Source organism: Xiphophorus maculatus, chromosome 9, assembly GCF_002775205.1.
Source record: "Xiphophorus maculatus strain JP 163 A chromosome 9, X_maculatus-5.0-male, whole genome shotgun sequence".
Classification (NCBI taxonomy): domain Eukaryota; kingdom Metazoa; phylum Chordata; class Actinopteri; order Cyprinodontiformes; family Poeciliidae; genus Xiphophorus; species Xiphophorus maculatus.
Window position 1 is genome coordinate 1,348,222 of NC_036451.1, and position 8,865 is coordinate 1,357,086.

At 41.4% G+C, this 8,865-nt stretch overlaps 1 long non-coding RNA gene across 1 annotated transcript; it reads right to left on the bottom strand.

Annotated features, from left to right (window-relative positions):
• Positions 1-2,363: 2,363 nt before the first annotated feature.
• On the bottom strand, positions 2,364-4,231 carry LOC102229829. The gene is made up of 3 exons (XR_002753253.1): positions 4,081-4,231; positions 3,852-3,937; positions 2,364-3,761 (listed from the first exon to the last, which is right to left on the bottom strand). It is a non-coding gene; the product is annotated as an uncharacterized LOC102229829 (long non-coding RNA).
• Positions 4,232-8,865: the final 4,634 nt, after the last annotated feature.

Here is an 8,865-nt window from a genome sequence, read left to right on the forward strand (position 1 = left end):
TTTATAAAAATTTACAATATTTATATAGTCCACAAACCTTCGTCGTCACTCCTTTCCAGCCTGCCATGTTTGGGATGGCGACAGCGTTTGTGAGAGTTTCTGTCTGACTTCTGAACATTGTTGAGTGAAAATCAGTTTGTGTGGCTGGACACGATAAATCCCACGTTCAAATCGGTTAAGATTTCTTTTATCGTCACGTCTCTCAAGTTTTGAAAATCAACCAACAATTTTAAAAAACAGGCATTACTAATTTAAATTAACCCAATAAATATATTCACTCTTAGAAAATCTTCAACTACTTTATAGAAAATGTTTTTCATTTTTTCAAGGTTGATGAACCCTAATTTTTCCATTATTATTATTATAAGTTATATGAAGAATACAAACAATAACAAAAATAGAATTTGTGAATATCTACCTTGTCCCAAAGTTGCATGAATAAATCCAAGAAGGCAAAAGAAAACGATGATTTTATCATCCATGGTGAATAGTGTTGTCCTTCACACAGTCTGCACAGAAACATAATCTCATACAGTATTGGCACAACTGGTTAAGTTTGTGGAATTCTCCACCCACAACAATAAAAAGGGAGTGACATGTCGTTACTGTGTTTTGTTATTGTATAATAACCTAAAAAAACTGAGTAAGGTCACAAGAGAAAAGATTAAGTAAGGTAAAAAAACCCCAACAAATTCACCATTGAGGATAAACTGAAATATTACAAGTAATTATTCCAAGACTGGAAATTTAAAAAGCATTTTATTACTTTATATTTTACATATTTTTCTCACATGTTAATAATACATACCTGGCTGGTTTTAAGTACAGTAGCTTACTTTCATTTTCCATAGCATCAACTAAATAACCACTGTAGATACATATGGGGCATGTAAAAGAAAATAACTGCATGAAAAAAACAATTAAAGTGTTTGCTCATTAAAATTATTAAAACATTTTTAAATGTTAATAATGAAAATGTTTAAAAACAGAAACTCAAGTGACCAAAAGCAAACAAACACAAATACTGGTCATATTCAATAACACAAAAAACAACCATTTATGATACCCCTGATTTATTTTTACTTATGTTTCATAAATACGATTTGCTAAGATCAAATAATTCAAACATGCTGTTGATTATCTGATTGTGTTTCATGACTCAGGTACAGCAATACAAAGTACCAGGAGTTTCCTTCAGAGATGCCATTACTCTTTGTAAGCAAAGCTATTACTGGAAATTTGCAGCGAGGCTGTCAAACAGGTTTCTGTCTTATTTACACTGCTGATGTGACTTCATGTAGCATCAGATTGTTTTTTTATCTTTCACATGAAATATCAGTATGATCTAAAAAGATCCAGATTCTGGTATGGCAACTTTAAGACTTGACACCAAAACGAAACAGAAATAATCAGAGTTTACTAGTTACAAAACTATTTAGTGGAGAAAAAAGTTGGACTGAATCCAAAGCTTATGTAAGTGTTCACATTTTTAAACAGCAATAAGTTCTAACCACACTTCATTCTTCATTCATCTGTTAAATGATCGGGTCAAAGAGTAACAACTGTTAACAATTCATAGGTAGGTCGCGTCTGCATAACTGGTCCTTTAATGTTGTGGGTAATCAGAGTTGGTAGAAGTTACCGGTAGTTACATTTACTCAATTACATTTACTCGAGTAACTTTTTTGAAGAAATGTAGGAGTATTTTTACTATGGTGTATGCTTTACTTTTACTTGAGTAATTTTATTTGAAGTATTTCTCCTCTTACTTCAGTAAAATTTCTGGATTTTCTACCCACTGATTGAAAAACAAACATGATTTAACCAAATATTCACCAGACAGACACACACCTGCAGCTTCTGTTAAAGCTTCAGAAGTTTTTTATAAAAAAAAAGAAAAAAAAAGAAACTTATTTGGAAATACTTTATTTTGTCTGATTCTGTTATTTTGAATTATTGTCATTTTGGTCCTTAAAATACCACAATTTCCACTTCATATTTTGGTTTGGCTAATGATGTAATTTTTAAATATTAAATTATTGATATTTGGATCAGATTTTTTTTTTACCAAATACTTTTTTACTCTAAAGTAGTTTCTTGGATGTCTACTTTTTACTTTAGTTGAGTAAATTATGTTGAAGTATTTATACTCTTATTTGAGTATAATTTTTCGCTAACCACCTCTGCTTACAGTAATACAAATTCCTCAGTTGAGCATTTAAAAATGTTCTACAGAGTTTTATCCCGTTTTCCCAGGTTTTTTTCTGCAGTTCAAAACTTATAGTAATACAGTTTAAAAATGGTATATTAAAGTAAAATAAAACTAAATGGCTTGTAATTTATATAAATTATTTTATTGTACTTTACATGTAAAAATTACAAAGCTGGAAAAAAAAAGCTAAAATACAATCTTCGGAATGTTAATTAAAACCTGAACCCAAAGACAATAAAAACATGTTAGAAGAAATAATAAGCCACCACATTTATGTCCCAAAAAGCTTTGTTTTTTTAGCATGTTTGCCCAAAGCAGCAACAAAAACAATTCACTTCAAATTCAATTAAAAAAAATCCTATATCTGTCAAACTGAGAAAAAACACAACAAAATTCAACTCTACAGTGACAGGATAGCAAATATGTTCTTTAATTTGACTTGCAGGTTAAATCAAAGAATTTGATCAGAGAAAGTGTCGACACTTTTACCGCTGGAATAATACACGCTGTAATCAGGAGAGGCCAAATCTACACAATATGATCTCTTGTACTTTATAGGGCCATTCCAGAAAGCAGGTTTTTGTAAACTCTGAATTTGGGGAAACCCTTTTCTGATCCATATTGGTTGATATTGAAGTTACTGTTACTGCAACAGCTTTGCTTTAAATCAAATTTAGTCCTTCTCTAAATTTACCTGTCAACTTAAGGTTCAGATCAGGGGCGTCCAAACTTTTTGCCATGTGGGACAAAATTATTAACTCAAAAATATTCACGGGCCAAAGAAAACCCCACCTAAAATCAAGCAAATAAAGTAGCTGTATATTTATTGTAGATTTTTACAGTGGTGTACTAGGGCCGTTGTAGATAGAAAAAAATGACTAAATTTCTGCCAAAAATTCTTTTTAAACTTTCTTGAAAAGTTTTCTGTGATTATTCTCAAATTTATTTGACAGAAATTTACTACTTACTACTTTAAGTTTGCATGTTTGTTGCATGAAAAGAAAAACATCTAGTTTTCAGTTTCTTTTCGGCTCAGTCGAATACATTTATTTTCAGTTGTGAAAACAGGATTTGTACTTTACATTTCTCTGTGTAAGAAAATTATGTTGGTAACAATTTTTTAAGTCTCCATCTGCATCTACGGAATTGGAGGCCGCCCAAAGTCAGTCCAAGGTGCCACAAATGGGCCCCAGCCTCACTTTGGACACCCCTGGTTTAGATACTCAGAATTGACTGAATTTAAGGAGATTAGCTGCTAGAATAAAAAAAAAATCAGAATTAACCTTGATATCATGGAGAAATTGGATTTGTTGTACCATGCTTTTGGAATACCGCCCTACTACACCAAGTGTTGATATTTAAAATAAGACTAAAAACATAGATAATGTGATATATTGGTTGATATATTGATTGAATAATGCCACCAACATGTAAATGCTCTTTTTTCTCCGATCAACTCCGCGATGTTCTAGGGGTTAACTCTAACCCTTTGAATGCTTCGTACAGTCACTGCATGAGCTGTTCCACGAGGAAGATGGTCTTCAAAAAACTAAATGAAGAAATTTAAAGTGTTATCAGTTGAGATTTGATTAAATAAAAAAGCCAAGTAACAATATGTGGGTTATTCTAGTTTACATACCTGTTTAATGAGCTCTACTGCCGTTCCATTGCTGATCTCTCCATAAGATTTTATCCTCATGTTTAGATTCATTAGAAACTCCAAGACTGTAGGGAATTAAAAAGAGTCAATTTGTTGTTGGTCAGTGAATTAATTTACTGTTAGAAATTTACTTTTATATCATTTTAAAAGATGAATTTTTCTGACATATTACTGTAGAAATTATTTAAGCTACTATGGAATAACATACCGGGAGGGGTTGAATTTTCTGTGGATGGAGGAGCTGGAGTTGTGGTTGGAGTTGTCGTTGGAGTTGTGGTTGGAGTAGTAGTTGGAGTTGTAGCTGGAGTTGTAGCTGGAGTTGTGGTTGGAGTAGTGGTTAGAGCAGTGGTTGGAGTTGTAGTTGGAGTTGTGGTTGGAGTAGTGGTTGGAGTTGTGGTTGTAGTTGTAGTTGTAGTTGTGGTTGAAGTTGTGGTTGGAGTAGTAGTTGGAGTTGTAGTTGGAGTAGTGGTTGGAGTTGTCGTTGGAGTTGTGGTTGGAGTTGTTGTTGGAGTTGTGGTTGGAGTAGTAGTTGGAGTTGTCGTTGGAGTTGTGGTTGGAGTTGTCGTTGGAGTAGTGGTTGGAGTTGTGGTTGTAGTTGTAGTTGTGGTTGAAGTTGTGGTTGGAGTAGTAGTTGGAGTTGTAGTTGGAGTAGTGGTTGGAGTTGTCGTTGGAGTTGTGGTTGGAGTTGTCGTTGGAGTTGTGGTTGGAGTAGTAGTTGGAGTTGTAGTTGGAGTAGTGGTTGGAGTTGTAGTTGTAGTTGGAGTTGTGGTTGAAGTTGTGGTTGGAGTTGTGGTTGGAGTAGTAGTTGGAGTTGTAGTTGTGGTTGAAGTTGTAGTTTGAGTTGTAGTTTGAGTTGTGGTTGAAGTTGTGGTTGGAGTTGTAGTTGGAGTAGTGGTTGAAGTTGTAGTTGTAGTTGTGGTTGGAGTAGTAGTTGGAGTTGTGGTTGAAGTTGTGGTTGGAGTTGTAGTTGTAGTTGTGGTTGGAGTTGTGGTTGAAGTTGTGGTTGGAGTTGGAGTTGTGGTTGGAGTAGTAGTTGGAGTTGTAGTTGGAGTTGTCGTTGAAGTTGTAGTTGGAGTTGTGGTTGAAGTTGTGGTTGGAGTTGGAGTTATTGTTGGAGTTGTGGTTGAAGTTGTGGTTGGAGTTGGAGTTGTTGTTGGAGTTGTGGTTGGAGTTGTGGTTGGAGTAGTAGTTGGAGTTGTAGTTGTAGCTGTGGTTGAAGTTGTGGTTGGTGTTGTAGTTGAAGTTGTGGTTGGAGTTGGAGTTGTAGTTGAGATTGTAGTTGTAGTTGTGGTTGAAGTTGTAGTTGTGGTTGGAGTAGTGGTTGAAGTTGGAGTTGGAGTTGTGGTTGTAGTCGTTGGGGCAGCAGTTGTAGTTGTTGGGACAGGAGTTGTAGTCGTTGGGGCATCAGTTGTAGTTGTTGGGACAGGAGTTGTAGTTGTTGGGGCAACAGTTGTAGTTGTTGGGACAGGAGTTGTAGTTGTTGGGACAGGAGTTGTAGTTGTTGGGGCAACAGTTGTAGTTGTTGGGACAGGAGTTGTAGTTGTTGGGACAGGAGTTGTAGTTGTTGGGGCAACAGTTGTAGTTGTTGGGACAGGAGTTGTAGTTGTTGGGGCAGCAGTTGTAGTTGTTGGGACAGGAGTTGTAGTCGTTGGGGCATCAGTTGTAGTTGTTGGGACAGGAGTTGTAGTTGTTGGGGCAACAGTTGTAGTTGTTGGGACAGGAGTTGTAGTAGTTGGGGCAGCAGTTGTAGTTGTTGGGACAGGAGTTGTAGTTGTTGTGGCAGCAGTTGTAGTCGTTGGGGCAGGAGATGTAGTTGTTGGGGCAACAGTTGTAGTTGTTGGGACAGGAGTTGTAGTTGTTGGGGCAGCAGTTGTAGTAGTTGGGGCAGCAGTTGTAGTTGTTGGGGCAGCAGTTGTAGTAGTTGGGGCAGCAGTTGTAGTTGTTGGGACAGGAGTTGTAGTTGTTGGGGCAGCAGTTGTAGTAGTTGGGGCAGCAGTTGTAGTTGTTGGGACAGGAGTTGTAGTTGTTGTGGCAGCAGTTGTAGTCGTTGGGGCAGGAGATGTAGTTGTTGGGGCAACAGTTGTAGTTGTTGGGACAGGAGTTGTAGTTGTTGGGGCAGCAGTTGTAGTCGTTGGGGCAGGAGATGTAGTAGTTGGTTCAGGAGTTGTAGTCGGTGGGGCAGTAGTTGTTGGGGCAGGAGTTGTAGTTGTTGGGGCATCAGTTGTAGTCGTTGGGGCAGCAGTTGTAGTCGTTGGGGCAGGAGATGTAGTAGTTGGTTCAGGAGTTGTAGTCGGTGGGGCAGTAGTTGTTGGGGCAGGAGTTGTAGTTGTTGGGGCATCAGTTGTAGTCGTTGGGGCAGCAGTTGTAGTCATTGGGGCAGCAGATGTAGTTGTTGGGGCATCAGTTGTAGTCGTTGGGGCAACAGTTGTAGTTGTTGGGGCAGCAGTTGTAGTCGTTGGGGCAGCAGTTGTAGTCGTTGGGGCAGCAGTTGTTGGGGCAGCAGTTGTAGTCGTTGGAGCAACAGTTGTAGTTGTTGGGGCCTCAGTTGTAGTTGTTGTGGCAGCAGTTGTAGTCATTGGGGCAGGAGTTGTGGTTGGTTCAGGAGTTGTAGTCGGTGGGGCAGTAGTTGTAGTTGTTGGGGCAGCAGTTGTAGTCGTTGGGGCCTCAGTTGTAGTCGTTGGGGCAGTAGTTGTAGTTGTTGGGGCATCAGTTGTAGTCGTTGGGACAGGAGTTGTAGTTGTTGGGGCAACAGTTGTAGTTGTTGGGACAGGAGTTGTAGTTGTTGGGGCAGCAGTTGTAGTTGTTGGGACAGGAGTTGTAGTTGTTGGGGCAACAGTTGTAGTTGTTGGGACAGGAGTTGTAGTTGTTGGGGCAACAGTTGTAGTTGTGGGGACAGGAGTTGTAGTTGTTGGGGCATCAGTTGTAGTCGTTGGGGCAGCAGTTGTAGTCGTTGGGGCATCAGTTGTAGTCGTTGGGGCAGCAGTTGTAGTTGTTGGGACAGGAGTTGTAGTCGTTGGGGCAGCAGTTGTAGTCGTTGGGGCAGCAGATGTAGTCGTTGGGGCAACAGTTGTAGTAGTTGGGGCAGCAGTTGTAGTTGTTGGGGCATCAGTTGTAGTTGTTGTGGCAGCAGTTGTAGTCGTTGGGGCAGCAGTTGTAGTTGTTGGGGCATCAGTTGTAGTTGTTGTGGCAGCAGTTGTAGTTGTTGGGGCAGGAGTTGTAGTTGTTGGGGCAGGAGTTGTAGGTGTTGGGGCAGCAGTTGTAGTCGTTGGGGCAGCAGTTGTAGTCTGTGGGGCAGTAGTTGTTGCGGCAGGAGTTGTAGTTGTTGGGGCATCAGTTGTAGTCGTTGGGGCAGCAGTTGTAGTCGTTGGGGCAGCAGATGTTGTTGTTGGGGCATCAGTTGTAGTTGTTGGGACATCAGTTGTAGTTGTTGGGACATCAGTTGTAGTTGTTGGGACATCAGTTGTAGTTGTTGGGACATCAGTTGTAGTCGTTGGGGCAGCAGTTGTAGTTGTTGGGACATCAGTTGTAGTTGTTGGGGCAGCAGTTGTAGTTGTTGGGACATCAGTTGTAGTTGTTGGGACATCAGTTGTAGTTGTTGGGACATCAGTTGTAGTTGTTGGGACATCAGTTGTAGTCGTTGGGGCAGCAGTTGTAGTCGTTGGGGCAGCAGTTGTAGTTGTTGGGGCAGCAGTTGTAGTTGTTGGGGCAGCAGATGTAGTCGTTGGGACATCAGTTGTAGTTGTTGGGGCAGCAGTTGTAGTTGTTGGGGCAGCAGTTGTAGTTGTTGGGGCAGCAGTTGTAGTCGTTGGGGCAGCAGATGTAGTCGTTGGGACATCAGTTGTAGTTGTTGGGGCAGCAGTTGTAGTCGTTGGGGCAGCAGATGTAGTCGTTGGGGCAGCAGTTGTAGTCGTTGGGGCAGCAGTTGTAGTCGTTGGGGCATCAGTTGTAGTTGTTGGGGCATCAGTTGTAGTTGTTGGGACATCAGTTGTAGTCGTTGGGGCAGCAGATGTAGTCGTTGGGGCAGCAGTTGTAGTCGTTGGGGCAGCAGTTGTAGTCGTTGGGGCAACAGATGTAGTCGTTGGGGCATCAGTTGTAGTTGTTGGGGCAGCAGTTGTAGTTGTTGGGGCAGCAGTTGTAGTTGTTGGGGCATCAGTTGTAGTTGTTGGGGCAGCAGTTGTAGTCGTTGGGGCAGCAGTTGTAGTTGTTGGGGCAGCAGTTGTAGTTGTTGGGGCAGCAGTTGTAGTTGTTGGGGCAGCAGATGTAGTCGTTGGGGCATCAGTTGTAGTTGTTGGGGCAGCAGTTGTAGTTGTTGGGGCAGCAGTTGTAGTTGTTGGGGCAGCAGTTGTAGTCGTTGGGGCAGCAGATGTAGTCGTTGGGACATCAGTTGTAGTTGTTGGGGCAGCAGTTGTAGTCGTTGGGGCAGCAGATGTAGTCGTTGGGGCAGCAGTTGTAGTCGTTGGGGCAGCAGTTGTAGTCGTTGGGGCATCAGTTGTAGTTGTTGGGGCATCAGTTGTAGTTGTTGGGACATCAGTTGTAGTCGTTGGGGCAGCAGATGTAGTCGTTGGGGCAGCAGTTGTAGTCGTTGGGGCAGCAGTTGTAGTCGTTGGGGCAACAGATGTAGTCGTTGGGGCATCAGTTGTAGTTGTTGGGGCAGCAGTTGTAGTTGTTGGGGCAGCAGTTGTAGTTGTTGGGGCATCAGTTGTAGTTGTTGGGGCAGCAGTTGTAGTCGTTGGGGCAGCAGTTGTAGTTGTTGGGGCAGCAGTTGTAGTTGTTGGGGCAGCAGTTGTAGTTGTTGGGGCAGCAGATGTAGTCGTTGGGGCATCAGTTGTAGTCGTTGGGGCATCAGTTGTAGTCGTTGGGGCAGCAGTTGTAGTCGTTGGGGCAGCAGATGTAGTCGTTGGGGCATCAGTTGTAGTCGTTGGGGCAGCAGATGTAGTCGTTGGGGCATCAGTTGTAGTCGTTGGGGCATCAGTTGTAGTCGTTGGGGCAGCAG